Source organism: Chamaea fasciata, unplaced genomic scaffold, assembly GCF_029207755.1.
Source record: "Chamaea fasciata isolate MVZ Bird 193981 ecotype frontalis unplaced genomic scaffold, bChaFas1.0.hap1 SCAF_17, whole genome shotgun sequence".
Taxonomy (NCBI): Eukaryota; Metazoa; Chordata; class Aves; order Passeriformes; family Sylviidae; genus Chamaea; species Chamaea fasciata.
Window position 1 is genome coordinate 5,024,845 of NW_027094102.1, and position 25,200 is coordinate 5,050,044.

The window sequence follows — 25,200 nt, forward strand, 5'->3', positions numbered from 1 at the left end:
AAACCTCTCACATTTAGTGTGCGCCTACATTTTACTTTCAATCTCACAAGAACTACTTCAACCCTTCCAGGCAGCAAACAAAGGTGCTTCCCCTCCAAGTGGGCACGGCTTTTTATGCAGTCATTTTTTTCATAAAATACTCAAGTGCCTGAGAGCAAACAAACCCCACATATAAAAGCACAAAAGTCAGTGTTTGAAAGAGGGGCGTGCACTGAAATACGCTTTGCCCCCGTTTTGCTCTTTTCCTCACAGCAACTCCTGGCTTGTTCTTGTGTGTCTGTGTCTCAAATCCTCACTCCCAAAAATTATGTATTTCCAAGTTATTCAGGGAAGATTACAGGTTCCAAATGAGAAGGTTTAATCTCAAATATCTAAATCTCAAGATTTTGACAGCCACGTTTTAGGAACAACCACCCATCCCTTTCACCACGGGGGAAGGACAGAGGTGCAAAGTGGCAGCTATTAAACACCTCGGTAGGGCTGGGGAGAGAAGTGAGCACTGAGACTCAATTTTGCATCAACCTGTTTTCAAGTTTTTCTCCCAAAACTCTGGAGTTTTATTGAGAGAGAACAAAGAAAACACTCTCCATGAAACCACAGCTTCAGAGCTACCGGCCAGCATGAAACCTGCTCAGTGTCATAACAAGCAGCAGTAGCAACCCAATACTTTATGATGTTATTTTCTAAACAGTGCCTGTTCCCTTCCTAAGCAGCTTGGCTTAGGTGAACAGCTGATGGAGCATTTTCCACAAAGGATTTTTTTTCTTTAAACACCAGTTCTGAGAAGGATTTGGCTCGTCCACCGATTTCACACACAGCACTGCTTTATCTTCGCAGCATCCTCCTGCACAAGTTGTCCTTCCCCTGCCAGTGCCACACACACCTCCTGCCAAAAATCCTTGGGGGACTAAATCTGCAGCTCTTGGCACAGGGCAGGGCAGAGCAGAGCCATCACTTGTGGCCTGCACAGCGCAGAAGATCTGGATAGCCAAGTTTTAGAAATGACCTCCAACAGGGCAGCAGCAAGAGCCTGATTCACAGCAGGTTCAGCCAGCTGGCACTAAGGAGAGGCACAGAGGAACAGCCCGGTAAATCCCTGCCCACCTGGAGCTGCAAACAGCAAATGCCACACAGCTACAGGTGCAGGGTTCAGGGGTGCTGGCACAGCAACCTGTACGTGGTCCAACACAATCCTGTTAAAGCCCAGCAAGTGGGGTCCCCTCTGAAGGCAGATCAGCCCTTTGTGTGTGCCCAACAGCCACCCAAAGGACACTGCAGCCAGACCTGGGTATCCAGAGGCATCATGGCAGAGCAAAACTGGTCAGGACAGAGGGGGATGGCTGGAATTCCTCGGGATGAGGCCTCAGTGCCTTACAGAGAAGGACTTTGCCCACACCAGCCTCTCACTGCGCAGTAGGAGATTCCCTGCACTTGACTGAGATGGCCTCTGCAACTTGCTAGCTTGCTGGGCAAAGTGTTAAGTAACCCATTAAAGACAAGACTTAAATATTTGTCTTTTAGCCCAAACTTGAGCTCTCACACCCTCAGGGAATGGCTAAGAGGACTCCCCTGTCCTTGGGCACCCTGTAAAGGGGTACAAGCTCTGGTCTGCAAGGCCAGCTCAGCCCAGGAGTTGACTGAGGCCAGAGAATGTGTAAAGGGTCAGGTTCCCCCCACAACAAGGACGCCCACCCTCTCCAGTTGATTTAATCCTCCTGCAAACACCATCAGAAACCCAGCACAGAGGTGGCTGTAAAGAGGCCCTTAAAACTTCCTGGTGCTGCAGAGATAAGACACTATAACCACATTCAGGATTTCAGGTTCTCAGACTATTTACCTTGAGGTGTCAATTGTCCTTGATGGTTAAATGCTTCTAGGAAGCTTCTGGGAATGTGTGGGGTTTGTGGGATTTTTTTAGTGGTGTGTTCCGGGAAAACAGGTGAATTAATAATTAGCTGGCAGGATTAGTAGCAGTTCATACCAGGGTCTTCCTCCCAGTAGAATATAGTATTACATGAGAAGAGGGATAAGGAAAAAAGCGACACAAAGGAAGAAAAAAAAAAAAACAAACAAACCTTTTTTACAGAAACACAAAGTGCTCTGATGGCCCTCACTGTGAAGAACCATGTGCTGTGCTGTCCACTGTGCAGAAGTGAAAAAACCAAAGTTCCTGCAAGCAGCTTCATGCAGACAGGTGAGCACTAAGCAGGTGTCCCAGGAGACTTGGTATTCTAGAGGAATTTAACTGAATTTATTCCAGCCAACCAAATAAATCCAGCCACCTACTTCATGACAGAGAAAAAAAACCCACAGGGGTCTCAAAGCTGATTTTCAAAGGGTCTTGGGTCCACTGCCTTAATTATCCTCCCTTAACAAGCAGGAGTTTGAGACTAATTTTAGCAAAATGAAAACTAAACCATAGCAGAAACTCTCATAATCCCAGAACACACAGAAAAAAAGTGCCTTCCTATAAATAGAAAAAGCGGGGAATTCCAGCTTGCTAATACTAACTGGTGTGCGCTTGCAGCCTGAATCTGAAATTGCTAGGAAAAAGGCTGACTTGAGGGATGTCATCTGACTGCAGTTATTTGAGACTGCAAGAAGCAGAGTCTCTTCAGGGAGCTGTCACTCCTCACACTGGGAGAGTGGGGTTTTTTGTAACTAATGGGAAAGAACTGACTCAGCTTTTAACGCCAGATAGACTGGGAAAGGAAATAAACAATCTCCTTGGAGTGACCCATTCTACCACGGCAAATTCTACACAAGGAACACATCTCCGTCCTGGAAGGAGATGACCAGTGCCTGTGCCCAGGATAAAGGGCTCAGTACCTCACACTGAGCTCCAGCATGACACTGATCTGGAAATGAACCTTTTTAAGTCCATCTGGATCATCCTCCAATGCCCCTGTTCACATGGACAACACTCCTCAAGAGCGGCTGATCCCAGTGCTGCCTTTGCTCAGGGAACAATCTCACACCTGTATTTCAAGGACATCAGCTGGATGCTTAGTGAAGAAGACTTGAACAACAGATAGGAGACATGAAGGAGAGGATGGCACTGCCACAGCCTCTCCCCACGTGGCTAAAAAAACCTGATCCATCCATTAGTTCTTGGGGAGAAAATCCAGATTTAGAGACAAATCTGTCCCTCTTCTCTTCCCCAGTGACTGGCCATCACTGCACAGCAAGCACAGCTGGGAGAAGAGCCCAGGTTCAGGCCCTTCCTTCCTGCCAAGCTGTCCCAGCAGCTGTAGATATTGTCTGTAAGGCCTCCCTAGGTATCTGCAGCTGGGACAGAGAGGAATGGGCTCCGAGTCAAGAGCGGTAATACTTTCAGTAACGACAGCCCTGCCTGGTACCTCTGGTTTATCAATGTGCAGCCTAACAGGGTAGAAACCATGACCTTGAGCACAAGGAAAAGAATTCCATTCAAAGTCCATGTTCATTCCTCTACCTGCCAATGACATCACCACCGTGAGAGGATTTCACCCCGAGTACATCAGTCGCTGCTACTCATCTTTCTCATTTCCTCAGAGAATAATTTAACAGGCTCTGCGTTGACTTGGTTTAAGTGTTCCCCCAGCTGCCTGCGTGCTGACACACAGGGAACAGTGTCTGCAGCCATGGATTGTTTGCTTTTAAAACATATAGGAGGAATCCGTGACTTTGGCAGTGAATGTGATGAAACCAAACCATTAAACCATGGCACATTCCAGACCCAGAAGTATGGGCACAGCTGTGACGAAGCTTCAGCCCACGCCCAGACAGAGCTCAGAGCCTCTGCTGTGCTCAGGTCTTCTCCTCCTTCCCCCTGAGCCTGCCTGGAAGGAGGCAGAGGGGTTTTTCTCACACCTCCTCCAATTCCCATTCTTACAACACACCCTGCAAGGTGCAAGCCATTCGCGCCCTTACAAATAAAAATCCGGGCAAAGCCTCGATGGATTTGTGAGCGGAGCTGCCTCACCCGAGCTGAAGCTCCCACACAACCCAGCAGGAATTTCAGCCTGCACGGGCCAAAATTCCTCAATTTCCTCCAAACTCATTAAAAAATCTGGTCTGACCTTTCATACCACTTCATTTCTTCTCCTCTGCAATTAAAAAGCAGCACAGCCGAGACGTCGGTTTTTGCACCATTTCTGTATGGAAGCAGCGTGGGCTGCTGAGGATTTGGGAGTACTGAGGCAAATTTATGTGGCACCTACACTGTACTGCCGATGTCTAAACTTATCAAAGTGTGTCCGTGGGTGAATTACACCCCAATAAAGATGGGGAGCCTACAAATATAGAACCCCCAAGGGCATTTCAAGCAATTGGCAGGGTAAGAAGGGAATCCGCCTGGTTCTCAGTTTGGGTTCAACCTGAGAGCCGAGGTCCTGAGGGATGGAATACTCAGCAATTTTCAAAACCATCCTTCAAGAAAGGATTTTTGTTTGAACATGTCTGAAACCCCCCTGGAGCCAGTGTGACCCTGCAACCGGTTCCTGTAGCTCAGTGTTTCTCCCCATCATCCCTCTGCCTTCAACACCTCTCAAGCCCAGGCATTCAGAGAGAGAAACCAGCAATGCAGACAGGAAGGAGACCTCTCTCCACAGGGTTAGCAAAACCCTAATGATAAAATACCAACTTCCCAACAAGCTGGGGTGGGAGGGTGCAAAATCAAGACAAAATGCACAGTGATTAATTTCTTGTAGAAGTATCAGATATCACAAGACAGATTCCTGGAACAAGAATGCAGGGGAGGAAAAGCTCAGGAAGGTATACGAGAAACCTTTTGATTTAGGCCAGGTATTAAGGGCAAAATCCTTTAAATGGAACCAATTTAAAAAAAAAAGTGAAGTAATAGATATGAGGTCATACAACTCCGAACATCATGAACTTGTATCCAAGATGTGGTCCCAGCCAAACTAAAAGCTGTCTCAGGTACCTCACAAACCAAGGCTGTGCAGAGCAGTTGGTGGGAAAAGTAATCATCCTGAGTGGCCAAAAGTTCACATTTCCTTGAACTTTCCAGTCTGCCAGTTCACCCATATTCTCTGAAGTACATTATCTCTGCTTGCAGGGTTTACTCCAGCCTTTCATTGTTGTCTTATCTCCAGCCTCTTCCTGCCCCAGCTTCAGAAAGAACATAGAGCATCACAGAACAATATGAATGAGCTAAAAAAAAATTATATATATATAAACACCAGCCCAAAATCTTCATCAACCTGCTGCCCAGCACACTTGGAGAGGCAGGAGGGGGTTTTGTATGAAGAGATGAGGAGAAACAATCTCTCCTGGCTGATGAGGACAGGGTAACTGCAACATCCCCCCACACCAACCTATCTGCAGCCCATCAATAACCTCAAGCTAGGCAGCATCCACTGGGATCACAGGAACAGGGGAAAAAGGCAAACACATCTCAGTTATGTTTATGCCAGGAATATAAACTATGGTCCATTCTTCACTAGGATGGACTAAGCAGCTTATCTACCACTCACATTGCAAACTTTCTGGACAACAACCCTGTAAGCAGTTGATTCCTGCGGTTGTATTTGTGAGAGTGCACTGAGAAGCGTTTCCCAGGAGCTGGAGAAAACAACCTTCTCTGTCTGGCTGAGGAGAACATGTCCCAGAGAAGACCTTTTCCTTGGACAACATCCATGCATGACTACTGGAGAAATCCCCACGCATGCCAGACCAGCAAAACAGATCCCTGATGGTGGGCAGCCCTCTCCTGATAGCACAGCAGGATCCACACATCTGCACAGACCCAGAACAGCAGCCAGGCATCCATGAGACGCCTCAAAACACACCTGAGCTGAGCCTCTCTACAACAGGTCCTGTAGGTCTTCTCATCTGCCAGTTAAAAAAACAAACAAACAAACAAAAAAAACCCTCCAAAAAAAAAAAAAAAAACAAAACACAAACCCACAACCAACCCAAAATGACAAAACACAAAAACAAAAAAAGCCCCAAACTGCCTGACATCAGCAGCCCCCAGACAGCCACAGCCACATCAGACCCCAGGCTGCTGCTAGGGGATTTCTGCACAAACCTATCTGCCCAGGAAGAGCACGGTTACGACACCAGAGGCTCCACTGGAGACCAGCACAATCTCCCCAGATAAGGCTTGTCCGTGGTGAGAGGAAATCGGCTGCTTTGTTTCAGAGCAGAGCTCCCTCGTAAGCACCTTTGTGCAATAGCCTGCATCTCCTCCCAGCCCTGGAGTCCAGGAATAAATCACTGGGGTGGGCTCTGGGCCAGCACAGCCGGCAGCAGGCAGGGCTGTGGTCTTCTGTGGAACTGCCCTCCCTGGGACCTGCTTAATTGGGCCCTTTAAACTCGCTTCACATTTCCAAAAGAGGCCACTGTGCCCCACCACTATTTGCTCATTGAAGGAGCAAACCCAGGAGCCCCATCCATCAAAGACTGATGCTAATGAAGAGCAGTACCCAATTAGCAATCCCCCAGCTGACTCATCAGGGGTTCCTGAATCCTGGATGGGCTGCAGGGTGTTCACCTACTCGGACTACACCAAAAATCTCCTGAAAAGCAGCTTAGAGATTCTCGGTTCCATTCACATTTTGGGCTATTTTTAGGGCTCCAAATTATGTCGGGATATCCGGGAAGACTTCACAGATTTAGTCCCATTCCCACAGAGTTCAAGACCAAATTGCTCACAAACTCATTTTATCCTCAAGGGTTTTTTCTTAATGCTTGGCTTATACCCTCCTGCTTCTATTGGTATTTTAATTAGCTGTTTAGAAAAAATCTTATTAAACGTTATTTTTAAGTGAAAATATGCTGCAGTTTTTGTGGCCAAAGCAGATATTTTAAACCATTTCCCATACTGGGAATAAAGGTCTAGAACATTTGAAAAGTCCCATTCTGCCTTTCCCATTAGTTCGGGCTGTTGCCAAAGAAAATGTGAGAAGCGAAAAGAACGGAATAATTTTTCAAGGTGCACAGGCAGGAGAGAGCCTAAATAACAACAGGTGATTTAGGCTCCAGGTTAGGCTTTGTAGAGACGGCAACTACAGCACCAACAGTTGCATTACAGGGCGTAACTTGCCCAACATTCCCATTTGGATCCATGTGCCTCCTTACATTCCCCAGAGGACACACGGGCCGCACGTGAGCCACCCATCCCAGGTGCAGAACAGGGATCACAGCAGAGACCCAGGAGAATTCCCAACCCTGTGAATCAACCACCTTCCCCCACCCACAGGGCTGCTCCTTCATTTCCTGTCCGAGAAATACTGCAGTTCTATTTTCCAGCTTGGCTCCTTCAGTCATCTCCCTGCTGGGGCTCATGCTGGCTCATACTCCTTTGAATTTTAATCAGCCCAGAGCATTTTTGGTATTTTTTCCTTCCACACTATGAATTATCATCTACAGTATGAACTGCTGCTGTTCTGCTCCCAGAACTCCCTCGTGGATGCACCCTGATGACAACACCACTTCAATGGCTTAGGTCATGGGTTGCTGTTACCATCAATGACAGCTCCCATCTCCATCTCTCCCAAGAAAATCCTCCCAGATCTGGACACTGTCACAGCTGTTCCTGGCATCACCATCCCTTGGCACCTCCAAGCTGGATGCAGTGACTACAGACAGAAATTCTTGCAGATGCCCAAATTTATCTGTTCTAACCCCATGACCAAAGAGGAAAGTATGTGCCAAACTTTGGCAACTTAACTACCTAACATTAGCTGCAATGAGTGCTGGATGACATCCTGCAATTTTCTAATTTGTGGAAGTGCCTGGACCATGCTGGCCAAGACCATTAGAAGCAAGCTGGAGCATCCTTGCTAGGACCAAAGCCAACGCTGGCAGAGGATGGAGTAATCCACAAAGCTGGAATTCACCCCTCCTCCTCTTAATCCAAAATAGCCCCATTGCTGGCTCATCAGGCTCAAAACCCAGAACTCAACTGCTTTGGGGTCAGATGAGGAGAAAGGAATCATAGGAGGCCGGTTTAAGTCTTGGCTTTAAGCAGCAGCACTGGAAAGTTAATGCAAAGGGGCTCCTAAGGATTGCTGCTGATTCCTGCTGCGGGGCTTGGCTCTGAAGGCAGAACCAGACATTTGGTTATGGCATCTATAATCCACTGAGGTGACCAAGCACAGCCTGGGCACAGCTGAATCCCTGCCCCGTCCATCACACAGCAGCCACCGGGGCTGCTGCCCAGAGAACAAACCACACTAACTCACTTGTCCACAGCACATTATGTTGTGAAATATTTATTGCCTCCCTGATCGGAAGAAAGAAACATTTCTCTCTCGGACATAATGAAGAACACATTTCCAGCACTTAACAGCTGGAAGCTGGAAAGGTGGCCAAAGAAAATCCCTAACTACTTTTTTTTTTTTTTTTCCCTTTAAAGTAAGCATCTGGAAAACTAATTTCTGGGGAAGAGGAACGCTCCTAAGGCAATCCAAGGAAAGAATCAAACTTGGTCACAATTTACAGGCAGGGGCTGATAAGATCATATTGTGAGTGTGGTATCAACAACATGGCTTTTTGTCTGCCCCTGTCAGCTCAACGCCAAGAGGACGAAGAGAGGCTGTTTTTATTTAATGAAATGCAGCAACTCATGCTGGCAGAGATTTTCAGTATGGTTTCGATCAGCCACTGAAATATCAGGGAGTTTTTTCATCTCCACCCCATATCACTTCAGCTGATACACTCTGGGTGATGCTGACATGCCCCTGGACCCCCTGGGAGGACAAGTGAAGTCCCTCCACTCCCTCAGCTTCAAACTGTCCCTGGGACCAACTCCTCCAGCCTGTGCCAGCATGAACACAGGGAATAACAACTGGCACACGTGTCTGCAGGCAGAACACTGCTTTGCCCAGGCCAGAGCCTCACACAAAGCCTCCCAAAGGAGGAGAGGACCCCCGTTCCTCTCCTTGCCCTGTTAACACCATTAATCTCCACACCCTGAGTGCGCCCCGAGGTCTGGAGGCGATCAACACTGATGATGTTGCAGGGTTATACATTACCTGCTAAGCAAGCCCTGTGCCATGAATCACCACCTAAAGCTGCCAGGCTGCCCAAATCTGCCTCTGCTCCACGCTACAGAGGGTCCTGCTGATGGGCACTGCCCGGGTCAGTGCTCCTTGCCCCCACACCTCAGCACATCCCTGCTCTGGATGCACGGAGTGCTCTTCCCAGAGGCAGGAGCAGCTGACGAGAACAGGAATGCTCCGCTTTGGATGAGATGTCTGGGAAAATGCTTCTCCTCTAACTTTCATGACAGGTTTGAATTCTTTCAGAGGGAGGGCTAATGCGGGTTGCTTCTAAACAGGCGCTGTGTTATTGTAACCAATAACAGGAAATTGATGGCTTGCTGTGTGGTGGGACACAGGGCAGTCCCCCTGGGGCAGGCTGCTGTCCCCACCATGGCCATATCCTGTGCGCTGCCTGTGGAGCGGAGCCTGTGGAAAGCACCCAATACCCTTCAAAGGACCAGCAAAAGATGTGAGGGAAGAGGGAAGGCAGAATCCAGAGCCAGAGTCTTTCCAGAGGCCCCACCCCATGCACCCTGTGTCCTGCAACTGTGGGGCAACTGAAGCCTGAGGCCTTTGTCCAGGTCTGTTCCAGCTACGCTGAACACCAAAGGCATTTCCAAAAACTAAGTGTGCCCCATCCCCTGCCTTGGGGACAGGCAAAGTGATTCCCCTCCCTTCCTAAATCCCTGGCTGCCACATACCAGCCACTGGGAGAAAAGATGCTCCGGGCAAATTCAAGACTTCTCTTTGAGAAGCAGGGTTAGCTCACGCTGTTCTGCAGCATTATCCACCCCAGCATGCGTCCGGGCTGTGCCAGAACAAACAGCACATCAAATAAACAACACATTAAGACAACGCACGCTGCAGACACGTGTGGTCACTCTGCTCTCCAGCCCAGCCATCCCCACGGCTCAGACATCCACAGCAGCCTTACAGCTCCCCATAAAGCCCCATCACGTCCCTCTGACCTGCCCCAAGGCTACCCAAAACTGGTCTTGCTGCTGACAGAGAAGTCCAGCCCAACTGCAACAGCTTCACTTCGCTGAGGACTGATGCTTTCAGCACACCTGCAGCCACCCTGGTCACAAAGGGTTTGGCACAGCAAGAAGAGCAAGCCCAGCTGCAAACCACATCACTGTGAGTGCTGCTGCTCAGCCAGCGCCGAGCCAGGGCAGCACTAATCCACCTGCTCACGTTTCTCACACCGAATTTCTGGCTGAGGCAGCAGCCAGGGACAGGAGGAAGCAGCCCAGCCCAGAACTCCTCGAGCCCGTCCATCGGTGTGTTTCAGGTCATGCTCCTGACCCAGTTCCAAACCCGGCGGTTTTTATTTGCAGGGCACAGGGAGCTGCGCCGCCGGCCGTGCACCTGTCAGCCCTCTCCCCCTTTCGGCAACCCGACCCAGGGCCACCAGGCCACAAACACGCTCCCATCCTGTCCCAGCCCCGGGGGACACTGAGGCACGCAGGGCAGGAACGCTGAGCCGCACCAAGGCTCACTGCTGACATTGGGATGTGGGGAACATAAACCCCAAAGCCTTTCCAACGCTGGCACCAAAGCCGACACCCCAGTCATCTCACGTTTCCTTCCTGGTAGTGTAGGGACATGATAACTGATCAGTCTCCCCACTGCAGTAATCCAAGTCCTTATCCCCACTCCCTGCGCAGAAAATAACATCACCAGGGGTGATTCACTATCCCTCAGCAAAAGAAGAGGACCGGAACTCACATACTAGTTATGGATACAGCATAAACAAGGGATTACAAACTCAGCATGCCTGGAACACCCAGTGCATGTCCTCACTGGACATGTGTGCAACCATCAGCACCACGGGCACAGGGAGTTCATCTTGATCAGGCTCTGATTCAGGCAGGGACAGGGCATGTCACCCCACACTGCTGATGAAATCTGGAATCTGTGCTGCTCCTTGGAGCAAGAACCAGGAACACGAGGCTGGCACTTTGGAGACGGCAGTAGCATTGTTGTAGCACATCACAGCACCAGGAGATCAACAAGAAGCTTTGATTGATCTTTTATTGGTGTGGATGTCCCAAGATACCTTTCGAGCAGCCAAATAACTTCTACCCTTTGCTAACACTTGCAGTTCTTCTAGAGGCAGAGCCCTTTGAGAGCAATTTAGCACTAAATTACCCTGTGTGTAACAGTGACGGAAACACCATGGGGTCTGCAATAAGTGGGATGTCAGCAGGACACCAACCTGAGCAGGTCTGGCACATCAGCAGGCACACAGCCGTACTTCAGTCCACAGGAGGCCACTGTACTGTAAGGCTCTGCTCCCAAGGGGAGCTTTATAAATATTTTCCAGGATAAACATTTGTAAATAGTGTCTTTCAACACGTCTTGAGAACAGATTCTTGATCTCCTGTTTTCAAAAGAGAGTCATCATCTTCAAAGGCGGGGAGGCAAAGCCATTCATGCAAACAGCATAGCTACGAGCAATCCAGTTTGGCAATCGTCTCCAGAGCTGCTGAGGTGGGTGTCTGCACTAGATGTGTGCCTGCCAGGCACAGCCAAAGCCTCCCCTGCAATGCCTCCCAGCCCCGTTCCCAGGCACAGGGCACATCACCCTCACAGCCTCCAGAAATCGGATCTGCCTGGGGAAACGTGATCGCCTCCACTCCTCTGCTGCTGAGGGACACGGGTCACATTCTGCCAAGATCACAGCAAGGCAGGCTGGCATCTGCCTCGGAGCCTCACGGTTCATGAAATCAATATACAGGCCACAGGAGTAATTCTGTCTCCTCCGCTCTTTGAAAAGTTCCCTCCCTTCCTTCTCCCCACAAAACCATGCTCTGGGTGGTCCCTTCCAGGACTGTAAATTGACTCGTTGAAAGCCTTGGCAAACGAAAGGTCAGATGCCTTACAAACACAAAACTGGCAGTGCTGCTCAACTGTCCAGACATTATTCCAAGGATAAGCACATCCACAGAGCTGCCTGCACCATAGCAGCATTCATACCTCATCCAGGTGTACTCACTTTACACAGGTTTCCCCCAAAAACAGCACCTGCAGATGCAGCCTGGTGTCATGGCCCAAACCTGCACCTCTGGCTCCAGAGTGGGGTAAAGGTGGGGTGAGCTATGGAGGTGCTGCCCCTTCCCTGGGGACGGCACATTCCCACAGGATTTCACAAAATCCTTATTCTGATGGTTGTGAAGAAGGACAAGGGGACAGAGAGCAGTGACAAGACCTGACAGCAACTTGCAAGACAGTTTTCAGTTTTTTTCTGTTACCTGCAAACCACATGAGAAACTGCAATTTTGGACTGCATTAACACACTACAAATCCCACTGCCTCAGAGCCTGAAAAATGAAATCACCTTGCAAAACCCCCAGCTGCCCGGCAATCTGAGAAAACCCAAGTGTCCCAGAGGTGCTCTCAAGCCACACAGCATCACTGCAGGGCAAACAGGCATTTACAGCTTGCTCAGCCCCTCCTGGTTCCCTGCTCCCACTGCCCAGCCCTGGGAAGGAACAGAGATAAGGGGAGTGCTACAGAAAAAACAAGGGCTTAAGAAAGCTCTGATTTAGTGGAGATAAGAGAACTCTGGGTGAGTAAGCACACACCACTGAAATAAAGCCCACTGCTGAAAGAAGGGCAGGCATATGGGATGGCACAGCACAGGCTGTCTGACTTCAGAGGTTAAAAACCAGCTTTTTAAGCAATAGCTACATCATCATTCTCATGGCACCACATCCTGATGAACTGACTGGCCTTGGTGGCAGTCAGTGGCTGTCTGCAAATGCCTCATCGATGTCAGAGCAGCCCAGAGGGGGCACTCACACATTTCAGGCAAAAAAGCAGCACTGGTATAAAATACACAGTGTAGAGCAGTGTCCTCCCCCTGACACGGCTGATGGTGTGTGAGCCCAGCCTCACCAAAAGCTCCCAGCACTCTCTTCTAGCAGGTGCACAGACTGACCTGCCACCAAAATTGCTGGAGAGCTTCCTTCAGCAATGAGACACATGAACAAGGCGGTGGAGGAAGAAAACAAAGGATTAACTGGATAGAAAAAAATCACATCTCCAAACATAGGGCTTGCTGTATCAAGAGGCAATGCCATCTCTGCAGCAAGCTCAGGGCCAGAGAGAGCCTGCGAAAAACAAAACTGCAACAACTGGGGCTCTGCAGGGTCCAAAATGAGCTCCACTCATTACCCAGTAACTCCAAACCAAGCGTTTCAGCTGCCAGCCCCAGGGATAACAGAAGCCAGGAGTAAGAGCTCAGCACAGCCCTTACTCTGAGCACACAATTCCCCAGGCTCCTTAATAAGACACACTAATTTTTCACACTGTTAAGGGGAAAGCAAACAGCTCAGACATTTCTGTTCCTACATTAGGCTCTCAAGCACATTTGCTGCGTATCTTATCAGCAGCTTCAGCGGCCTTTCCAAGCCGTTTCAAGACTTTGGCCTTCAGAAACCTGGAGAGGGGGTGGAAAAACCCTCTATTCATTCCTACCAAAGCATAGCACATTTTCAAGAGGACATTCCTACCATCCAAGAGCAAACAAATGCTCCCAACTCTATGTTCTATGGGTTGTTTGAGTTGTAGCAAGTTAGATCAATATAGGTTCACTGCACAGGGTATTTAAATATTCTTAGAGGAGTTCCTGGGCCAGTTTAGAATTAAAAGGGAGAAAGAAGCCAGACAAAAGAATACTTGTCTGTGCTTTAGACAGCTTGCAGGCTGGTTTTTACACCCGGTTTTACAAGCACAGCTCCATCAGTCAGGACCACAAGCTTGTTGGGACGGGCTCTCCAGAGCGTGCTAGGAGCTGTACAAATCTGGGACCTGCTCCATCCAGACATCCCAGGCTCTGCAGTACTAAAAATAAAATTAAAGAAATACTATAAAAGAGCTATAGTAAGACCCTTTTCAGTGCTGCCAAAGCCCTGCTGATTTGCTAAGTTTGCTCAGGAAGCCCTTGGCTAAATCAGGGGCTGAAAAAAAAAAAAACAAACCAAAAACACTCAATACCCTTCCATAGGATACAAATAGGATTTTGTGTTTTGGATGAGACTTGAAACAGCATCTGCTTCTTCTGTGGCCAATAGTGAATAAGATCTCTGTGGCATTCCCAGTTTTCTGGAGGTCCTGGGCAGGGATGTCAGGATCTCACCAAGACACAGTATGTGCACAGATAAATGCCACCTATCTGCTGTGACAAAGAGGAGTCAAATCTTGGTCTTGTGTCCCACAGTGGGCAGAGCAACGTGTTAGAGCACAAGGCCAGGTGCCAGCCCACCACCGCAAAGAAGAGCTGTCTCACCCTCTCCACACAACACCCCAGGGCCCTGCACATCATTGCTCTGGCCACAGCAAGGAGTTAAGTCAGACACTTCAGTTCACTACTTCTCTTGCCACTATCCATACAGCTCTGGATTTGTGACAAAAATGACTTATGCCTTCGTGGAGCACTCGGGAATTGCTAAGCAGAGCTTCCAGCTACAACACACTGAATGGTGCATGGTCGACCAGCAGCTTCACCACAAACTGAATTCTACTAAAAACCCCAGGCATTCTGCATCTCAGCTCTTCATTCAACTAAAAAAAAAAACCCCAAGACCGATTTTAATCTTGACAAGGCACAACCTGTATGTCTATGACACAGCAATTTAATATCAAAGAGAGGATTTCAGACGCAGCCTGTCTGTAACTTACCCAACTCCTCTTTTTCCTTGCATTTATGGGATTTAAAAAAAAAAACAACAAAAAAACCAAAAAACACATGTCATACACTTCACTTCCAGGGCTGCAGGAAATCCACTCTAAGTCGCATGCCAGCTTCAGCTCCAAGGGTTTCCTTGGGCTGTTCTCTCAGCGACAAGGAGAACAAAGCCACCTTGGCAGCAGGCCACGCTACAAGAAAGTATTTCCCCCAGTTCCCTGGGATGAAGTGGATATCCTGTCACAAACCTGCGCGCATGGGAAGGGTGAGGAGGGGAAGGAAATGGAAGAGGACGAATTAGCTAAAAACTGGCACAACGTGAGGGGTCTCAGCTTGCCACCAAAGGCCCTGGAAAGGCTTTTCATTTTAAATGGCCAAGTGCCAATGATGAATAATGACTCACACAAGCCTCAGGAACCCCAAACTCTCCAGCACCCAAAAGGAACATACTTAAATCCTCCCTCCGTTGGATTTGGAAGGGCATATGGATGCTCAAGGTCTGACAACTTATTTCTGTCTGGTTCTGTACCCAGTTCTTGGAGGTGGCAAATGCCTGTCTTTCCTCGTATTTCTCAGTTCACCATTTCCAGGGCAAAGTGGTTTTGGAAAGCCCCTCTCTGGACCACCGGCAGGCTCCAGATCCCACATGCACCAAGATGACCCACCTCCAACAGGAAAAATCTCCCTTGCATCTTGTGTTAGGTCCCTGCATCAAACCCAACTGCACCCAGCTTCCAGGCAGCACTGCCCTTCTGTAATTCCTCTGCATGGCTCCTGCAAGCCTTGACAGCACTGGGTTTAAAGCCTGGTTGTTAGCAGATTTCAACAAAGTCAAACCCGACACATGCAAGCAGGTTTATTCTTCTAAAAATCTGCATCCCAGCCGTGCACCACGTTAGCATTTGTCAGCAGCTTTCCCCACCGTGACACTGCCATTCACAGCCAGGGGAGCTGACCCAACAGCAGCACATACCAGGGTCACGGCAGGATTAACATTCCCCACAGCACTGCTAACACCAGCACAGAGCTGCAACTACAGTGTTTGTGTGGAGCTCTCACCACTGTTCAGACCTACAAGGGTCACAAGAACACGGGGTTTGTCCTCACAGTCCCCCCCAAGACCCCCTTGTATTTCAAACCCCATTTACAGAAACTTGAAGCAAGCCTGCTCCAAGGCAGAAAATGACAACTGGTAGAGAAAGAAATAAGCAAACCCCTTCCTGGAATCCAGCCAAAATCTTTGTGCCCACTAAGTTTGGATTGATGCAGACTTTGCAAAAGCCTGGAACAGGATTAAGGAACAGCTTTAGCAAACAGCCAGGACAACAACAGTGAAGTCACGATGAAGCCAGCGATACAGATTTCTGTTTGCAGTCATGAGTCTGTGTTTACAGTTTGCAACTATGTGCAAATACCAGAAAGCCATTCTTTTCCTCTTCCCATCAGGGCTTGGCATTATGCACATTTAACTAGATCCAAGAGATGTCTACAGCAGCATGCCAGCTGGATTTTGGGCACAGGGCATGCTCCAATCCACAGCGATGGGAACTTGCAGGAACCCATAAATAGAGCTCAGCTGAGCGTGTGTGTGTGAAGGAGAGCTCTGTATCAAAGCAGGCAGAGAAAGAAACAGGAAAGAGAAACTAAAAAACAAATTGTGGCAATTCTCAGTTTGGCTGTTTGCTTGTCTCTGTGTGGGTTACACAAACAACCACTGGCAAGACTCAGGGTGCCAAGCAGAAGATGCAAAGTGACTTTCAGGCAGGGCACACCAACTACAGCAAGTTACAAACACAAGCTTTGCCAGGATATCTGCTCCATCAAAGATGGAGTTTACAGCACACAGCTTCATGGAAAAAGCCATCAGTGATATCAGCCATCAAATCTTCTAGGATAAAGGCAATTTCTTCTAAGGGAAACTGTTCTAAGTTCCAGATAACCATGTACACCACAGAACAGAGGAGTTCAGCTGGTTTAACTCTGCTGGCTGAACCCCAGCTTCTCCAGGTAGAGAATGGATGTGGCTGGGAACAAGAGGCATGGTGCTTTCTGCCACATCATCTCCCATGAATGTTTTGTTGTTTGACTGAGGGAAGGACAAGAATGTCAAACTACAATCCTAACAGCCCTCTCCAGGAGCTCTGACTGACAAGTCCTGGCAAGACTTGGGGCAGCAGCAATTGCCAGCCCCGTTACCTGCTCATCCTCTCCCTGCCTCTGTCTGGCAGCCTTGCCAAAGCCCTGGGGCCGGGCTGGGGTGCCTGGAGGAAACAGGCAACGTGGCTTCCTACACTGCACAAACACGAGCTGGCACCATCCAGACCCACCTTCCATTAGCACTGACCTCGTGCTAACAAAGGCGTTTTTATAGTTACGCTTGGCAAGTCCTTCTGTGGGGAACAGAATGTCTTTCCTCTCATTCTTGTCAGAGTCTCTGGCGACCAAAGAAGCCCCAAAACACAGCTCAGTCCTTGCCTTGTGCAGAGTCACCCATGTGTCACTCCCAAGGCTTTATCCTCTTCCTCCCTGGATCTTCCAGTACGACCCAGCCCTGCTCCCATCACTCCTCTCTAACCCCCAGGCTGCCTCCAGAAGCAAAACCTCAGTTACCAGGTCTGTGTGAATAGGCCACATTCCCCTAATCAACTGCCACTGACCTGCAGGCTGCTCTTAAACCATTCAGGAAGACTCTTCCACCCCAGCATACCAGGCATGTGCCTTCCCCTTGTGTCTTCCTACTGAGCTCAGTTTTTATTTCTATCAAACGGGAAGCAGTGTAACTATTTATTGCACTGCTTGGCATTACACACAGGAGGACAGGTCTGGAATTTGAAGAGCCCTGAATCCAGAAAACAGGAAACGACTGAGGATCAAGGCTGGGCACAGCCTGGAGGCCCACGTTTATGACTATAATAAAAGGATAAGGCAAAGATGAATGCAGGGCTGAGCCAGGCTTGGTAAGGCATCAAAAGAAAGGTGCAGGGGGCTAGAACAGGCTTGAAAGAGCAGAGAAGCTGACTAGGCAGATGATCAAAAGTGTATTTAGCATCCTCCCTGCCAGCCCTGTGGATGTGAGCCAGGACATAGCTGAGCTGGAGCTGTGGAGGGCAAGGACAGCCCCTGGAACTGTGCCCCAGGAAGCAGGAAGAGCTCACTTGAGGGGCTTCTCATCCTGACAAGGACAAGAGTCAAGAACCAAACTGGCTGTGCAGTGCCACAGGATGAGCCTGTCTCTCAGTCCCACACAAGAGAAGAGCAGGACTGGCAGTGACTCCAGGCTCACAGCCCTCGGCTTCAGCAGCTTCAGCACCCGGGGGTGTGTGCAGGACACGAGTTCATGGAGAGATGGGCACCCACAGGGCTGAGGGATGCTCTCACTTGCCGAAAAAGTGACAGACAGAGAAGGGCTGCACAGAGCCAAGCCAAGAGCTTCACTCAAGAAATCATTCTTTTCTACAACAGATTTTGTAGTCATTGGTCTGGTGCTACGCACTCTCCTGCACAGAAAACGATGGAGATAAAATGCAGTATTCCCATTCTGCAGGTGGGATGAGCCAAAGCACAGAAAACACTAAACCACTCGATGGGATGCCAGCATGCTGTGGAGTCAGAGCTGTGAACACCTCTGCTTCCACTGGGTATAAGGACCTACCCAAAAAGCCCCCTGTAACATCTCTCAGAGGGAGGAAAACACAGCACAAACAGGGCCTGACCCCGCTGTGTTTGAACTCGCCTGGTACAGCCACGCACGGCCTGACCCCGGGGCACGTGTACCCACACACTCCACAGGCAAGGCACACTCTTGTTTTCCAGCCCAGCCAAGCAGACACTTTCCAGGAGAACAGCAAGAAATTACCAGGCTTGCCTTCCAGCTATTCATTACAAACTAAAGCCTCCCCTACTCCAGCCTGACCTCTCCCCAGCCCACGCTCACCCCTGAGGCTCTCTCCTAATCTTTGAAGAATCCCAGGGAGTTGAGAAGGAAGGGACAGCCTGAAGGAAATAAGAAGCTCCACAGCAAGAGATCTCACTGTCAGCCTCTTTGTTTCTCATCACACCCGACGTTATAAATAGGCAACAACACCTAGGGAGAAACCAGAGTGGAAATCTCGCATGCATTTCTTAGAACCAGCAATTATCCTTTCATCAGTCATTACCTGGAGCTGCTCTGGGGGGGGAGGCTGAGGCTTATTTTAACACCTGGTTCAGGTCTAGGCAGAGCAAGCACAGCCTCTGGGGAGATGAAGCTGTTGAAGCACAAGGGTCATTTGTATGAGATGCAAAGGACAGGCAGAAACAACCTCCTCCAGGCCACAAAAGGTGCCACAAAGGTGAGTGACCTGCCCGGAGCCTCCTGCTCCCCCTGCTCTTCCCTGTGCTCACAGCCTGGCAGACGTGAGGCAAGGCAGGTCTTCTGGGAATCAGATGGTACAAGTGAAATCCCTTCTGCTCACCGCAGCCCTGGAAGCCTGATTTTAAGCAGTACTGGTTCATGACTTAAATAAACATAACATACAATGAAAATTCACGTGTCATCCGTGATTTACCTACGCCAGTATTCTGCACATCTTTTCCCCTAACAGAAACCAACAGCAGCAGCAACAAAGTGGAAAGAAGTTTCAGCCTTGGCTGCTCTGGATCCTGGAGCTTGGCATCCAATTTGGCAAGGATGTTTGAAAAGGAGAGGATGGGTCTGCTCTTGCTGCCAGAGGAGACAAATCCCCACTTGATTAACAACCAGACACTCCCTTCCCGCTCACCTGAGCGGCTCCCACACAGCCCTTGGAGCCAGGAATCTGGTGGGAGTTGGCAGATGGCCCTTCGCGACCCTTCTGCGCTAAGTGAAAGCAAAAATCTCACTTTATCAGCACAAAAAAAAAAAAAAAAAAAAAGAAAATAATTAAATAGCTGATGGTCCAGGTCAGGGGAACCACAGCTTTGAAGAAAACAGAAGAGACTTCACAGCTAAGTTAATTTAAACAATAAAGTGTGAAATAAATTGGGAGAGAAGATCCATCCACTTGGGCTTGGTGCCAGCTCCCGGTGCTGCACGCTCTCCCAGTCACCTTTTCTGCCTTCCCAGAAGAAGCACTACAGATATACACCCTGCTTCCATTCCACATCCATGGCAAGGGACAGCAGCACTGAACACGCTCTGTAGTTAAAAGTGAGCCACAGACCATCTCAGAGCACAGTTCTGAAGCCTATAAACAAAGATCCTGATCTCCTTTTGAAGGATTTTATGGCAATTGGAGAGGACTCTACACAGGAGAAGAGACCACAGGCCCAGCTGTTGAAAGTAAAAAAGATTTCTGCTCAGCCTACTTAATGTGCTTTATTTTTAATGCTGCTTTTGCTCCAACAGCCAGAGAACAATTTGGAGAAAGAACGTCTTTGTTAGAGATTTTACGCCCCAGCCCTTTATTCAAGGTGCAAAAGCTCACAATAAATGTCATTAAGCTCTCCTACTGCTTTCCCACAGTGGTGCCTCAGCACAGTGAAGACCAAGTAGGAGTAATTACCAAACAGTTACTCCTCAGCAGTAAGAGAAGTTAAGAAAAGTGAAAACCACGTACAAAAAATTAAAGATCTTAAATCCTCACCCATTCTTGCAATGCTCCGTGAAAAACACACCAGGCAGGTAAGGCAGCCTGTGGCCCCAAGAGAAACAGGCGTTTTCCAGGGATGTGTGCTGGGGAAAATGCTGCAGGAGACATCCCCAGTGAGGGGAAGGAAAAGAAGAGACCCAGTTCAACTTTCCCCCTGTGTAGAGCAAGAATGAACAAGAGTGCCCTCGAGGGAAATGTGAGCAGCAGCTTCATCCCCTGCAGGCTGTGAGGGCTCCCACAGCAACAGAAATGGAGCTGCAAAAGGAACAAGGTGAAACAAGGGATACATTTAAATGGTTTTCAGCTGAAAATGCCTGGGTGACCATCACCCCTAATCCCACATCAAGCCTAGGGAAAACACCTCTAGGACATCATCTTTATTCATTAAGAACCCTGAGTCTTCTCTTGGGATTTCATGAGTTGACTCCCTCAAAAGGGATTTTTCAATTAATTAAGCCAGGGAATAAACATCAGATTCATCTTCACGTTGAAGTCTTTTGCTGGGAACAGGGAGGTGAGCCTCAAGCCCATCAGTTTGCAGGGATTTCCTTCCAGCTGCCTTTCAAAGAGGGCTCCTGAAGACCTCCACCAGCAGCTCCCATTCCTATTTCAATTAAATGAAAATAAATAGGAGGTGAGAAGCTGAGGTGAAAGAAAATGTCAGGGTTGTTACACACAAGGTACTATGCTCTGCATCAGTGGTGTTCCTTTAGTGTTGGGCCAGATCTAAACCAGTCCAGATCTGCCAAAAATGAGTAAGAATTTAATACTCATTAACAAGAATACAGTTCACACAAAAAGGATCGAGCTGTTCATCTAAGTCAGGCATTTATCTACACCTGCACATTTGCTGGCATCCTGCACATCCAACCATTGTGCAAAGCTGGTCCTGAGGGACCACGTTTGCAGCACAAAAGGGAAGGGAAGTAGGTTTATGCCTTGAAAATCCACCACAGGAAAAACACCCAGCTCCTTTTGAGCCAAGTTTCACACTGAAAGGCCAGCAGCCTGTTGGCCAAGGGTGGAAGCACCTCATGTGTTTTGTGTTTCAACACCTTTATTTTGGACATGGAAGAGCCTGGCAAGCACAAGTTCATCAGCTGAGAGGCCAGAAAAAGTGGCAGCTGTGGCAGATCCACTTGAAATGACTAGAAAACTCAAGAGGTGCTTCTCAAAGCACCCCAGGTTATCAATCCCTTGCTGAGACACACCCCACAGTGACTACAAAACACACCTTCACCCTGGCCCCACAGCCTGGCTCACAATTCCTTCCATTTCCTTTCCATCTCTGTGAATTACCAATGAGTGCAACTCTTCCTCCTTCTAAGCCCAAAGGGAGCTGCATTTTAAGGAGCTCTGGAGGTCTCTAAAGGAGGAGGCTTCTCTTCTCTCTGCAGAAGTGAATGGATGTCAGTGTTTCTGTCAGGCACTTCCCAACTAAATACCTTTGGGGAATCAATCAAAACTCCCTGCAAAGCTTCAGCCTGAAATCCTGCTGCTCTCTAGTGTCACCAAGGCCAGCAGACAAGGCAGGGGGAGGTGGGGGCTGCTACCCAGCCACCCTTTCACTGCAGTAATTAACCTCAAGCAAGCACTGGCACGAAGCTCCTGCTCTTGCATGACTGCAAGCATTCCTCCCCCGGAGTTTATCATAAAGCACCAGCTATCCATAAACATCTCAAGGAAGGGCTGGCCTGGGTTCACCTTCATGCAAGGAAGATGTCAGGCCCTGGCAGGGAGCCAGCCATTCATGTTCCTTTAAACCTTGTCAGCTCTGACTCAAACGACCTTTTTGGGGGGGAAAAAAAAAAAGAATCTTCCATCACACCCCTTCCTCCTCCTCCACCCACTGTGGCACTTAATCACAGCAGGATCAGAGGGGACAATTCCCAGGGTGGCTGTGAGTCATGGCGTCCTGTCCCTGTGCTCCCTGCACAGCCCCTCTGCAGCAGAGGCACGTTCCCATGTCCAGCTGGCCTGGAAGCTCCAGGCAGGAGAGGAAAGAGCCTGGAGCTGAGCAGCAGTGGGGCAGGTTTAAGAACCTCCACCACAACACAGACCTTTGCTCTCCAAGCCAGGTAGGACAGCGACTTTTTGGGATTTTGACAAGTCCAGATTGTCCAGGGACAGCAGAGCCCTCAGTTCTTCTGCTCTCCAAAACCTGAGCCATGCTTCATATGGTGCCATGATGTATTTTACACCAAATTCATGCAGTGGCCCAGCCATTCATCCTAAATATACTAAGCACAAGGTCATGATTAAAAGCAAGAAGAGAAAAAGAAAATTCCCTCTCCATACTCCTCAGCATCTCCCAACATCCATTTAACTTTCATCGCTGGAGCAGTTTATCATATTTCTGGCGCTCAGACCTGGGTCTGACATGGAAACCTTCAAGTGACTTTTCCTCCTCTTGCAGCCTTTCTCCCCCACCAATTCTGAGAAGAAAAATCCCTCCTCCCCAGGGAGGCAGGAACAGAGGAGGTACCAGCAGGAGCAACTCCCATCCAACTTCCCTGGCAGATATTCGGACACAGCCCCTTCCCAAGCCATGGTGGGAGCCCTGATCTGCCCTGCTGAAGCCATTAAGATTGGGCTGCTGCTGGCACTGTGACGTGAGGAGAGTGTTTAATACCCTCACACCAGCTGGGTGGCCAGCCCAAGCCATTCTGGAACTTATTTGCTGGCTGTGAATATTCCTCCTTCTCTCCTTCCCACAGGATTTTAACACTCCTGTGAGGAGAGCGAGCTCCCAGCCAGCAAAAAGCAAAGACCAACAGGCTGCTTAATTAACTGACCCTCTCCCAATTGCCACAGCCTCGCCAAACGCTGGAGAAACCCGATTCCAGCTGGTAATTAAGCACTTATGGCTGGAAAGGGACAGAGCCAGCAGGGAAGTGCAGCAGCAAAGGAAGGGGCTGACACCACAACCCCCTGTGCCAGCCCCTGTGTGCCCCAGTGCCACCAGCCCTCCAGGCACTCATGAGCCCCCAGAGGGACAAAAGCTTTCAGTGGCTTTGAGACCATTAAATTCAACCTTAATTGGTCCAGAAGTTCTCTGGATTGATACACAGAGCGAGGAGAGGCCTTGTTTGCCAGCCAAAAAGAAAAAAAAAAAAGGCCTTGCTGCCAGTCATGCCTATGAGGGTGTCGCTACCTGTGCTGTTTTCACTGGTATCCACGGAATTTGGGAGACCTGGCTGCCAGGTGCACTGACCTGATCCTCCACTTGCCCTGCTGACCACACTGGGGCCCAAGAATTCCTCTCTCTTCTGTCTTTTCAACCAGAGACAACTTCAAAAGAAGGAAATTAGCGATTCTGTAACATTTAATCTGTTTCTATTGCCCGACCTACCAAAACAAAGGAGTTAAAAGCAAAGAACTGACTCTCACCAGGAGCATAAACAGGTTATTACAGCAATTACATGCAATAAGGCCATGTATGAAGAGGAAGCCACTAAAACCAGCTGAAGCTTTAGGCTTGCGCTGCTCTTGGGACCACCTGGGTTTACGATGTACTGCAAAGCTGACAGGGAAGCAGAGGGTCTGTGAACCCAGAGAAAATTCACACCAGGTGAAGCATCTGCCACCAGTACCACACATGAAAATTCTGGTACCAATCCTGCAGAAATGACGATGCAATCCCACCTCCCTGGGTACTGAGGGCAAACAGACTCAGGAGAGAGAAGGTCAATGTAGACCAGCTCAGTTTTAACAGCACTGAAGCCCTCCCGAATTATTCCAAGCTCCGGCTCCCAGCACAGCAGCTCTGAAGGCTGCAAGTCCCCAGGTGAGCCACACTCGGCAGCTTGCAGGCACACAGCGCAGCTGGGTTAGATCTGGCCTAAAGCCAGAGAGCTGCCATGAAGAATGGCAAAGGGGAGGAGAAGCTCCCAAGGAAAGCTGATCTTTGAAAATCCCTCTCCAGAGAAGCCGCCAGCGATGGAAAAGCCACATTGCAGGCTGGCCCTGGGTCACAGGGGGAGTGAGAGCAAAGCAATCCACCCACCAGCACAGCCCTGCCAGCTGGGATGTTTCTAGGAGACACAGCAGATGCCACCTACGCTGGTGAGGGCTCGGCTCCCTGCGAGCGGCCCCGGGAGGCTTTGCCCACACAGCTCTCGTGCCCTGGGCAGCAGCAAATATGTCACTGCTGCTGGTACAGCACAGCTTTAGACAGCTGGCACCCATGGGGAGAACAAATTTATGAAAGGTGTCGGGCAGACTGCAAACGAGAGCTACAGCAAGGCAGGGAGCGAACCAGAGCCAGTCCTGGGGACTAAAGTGTGTGTTTGAGGCATTTAACTGAAGGGTATGGTCATCAATACAGCCTGGCTATCTGTGGATGTAAACCTGGAGTCAGGCACCTTGCAAACCACAGCGACAAATGAACCTTTACTCCAGCAGAGAGAGTGAAAGATCCACCTGTGAAGTCACTGTGAAGTTTCGGTGCCCAAAAAATCTCAAAATCCCTACTTTGGGAAGCATCTCTTGGGAGGTGAGAGCCTATCCCTACCGGTTCATGGGGGCACTTCACTAGATACCTGCCCAAGTGCTGAAGACTAACACAGCAAACGTCCCAAACCCTGAAGGACAAGAGCTAAGGCTGCCAGGGAGCAGAGGCCTCACACATCCCCTGTCCCAAGGCCCGAGGAGTTCCTCCATCCAACAGCTGGAGCAGCAGCTCCATACCACAGAGCAGAACTTCATCCCACAGCTCCTCAGGCTTACAGTGCCCTCCTGCCTCCACAGCTCCAGCCAGGGCATCTCTGCTGCTGCTGCCCTCCAAGCTGAGGGAAGTCTGAGACAACACTCCATTTCCAGAGGGACATCTTGCAGATGAAGAGGAGCAGCAGAGGAGGTGGCAGAGAGGGAGCTGGCAGCTCTGCTATCACAGTGGTAATTCCCT

The 25,200-nt window shown here is 49.3% G+C and overlaps 1 protein-coding gene across 1 annotated transcript in view; it reads right to left on the minus strand.

Moving 5' to 3' along the window:
- The window catches only part of LAMA5 (laminin subunit alpha 5), an 85,480-nt gene that overhangs the window by 53,528 nt on the left and 6,752 nt on the right, over window positions 1-25,200 (minus strand). The window lies entirely within an intron of this gene.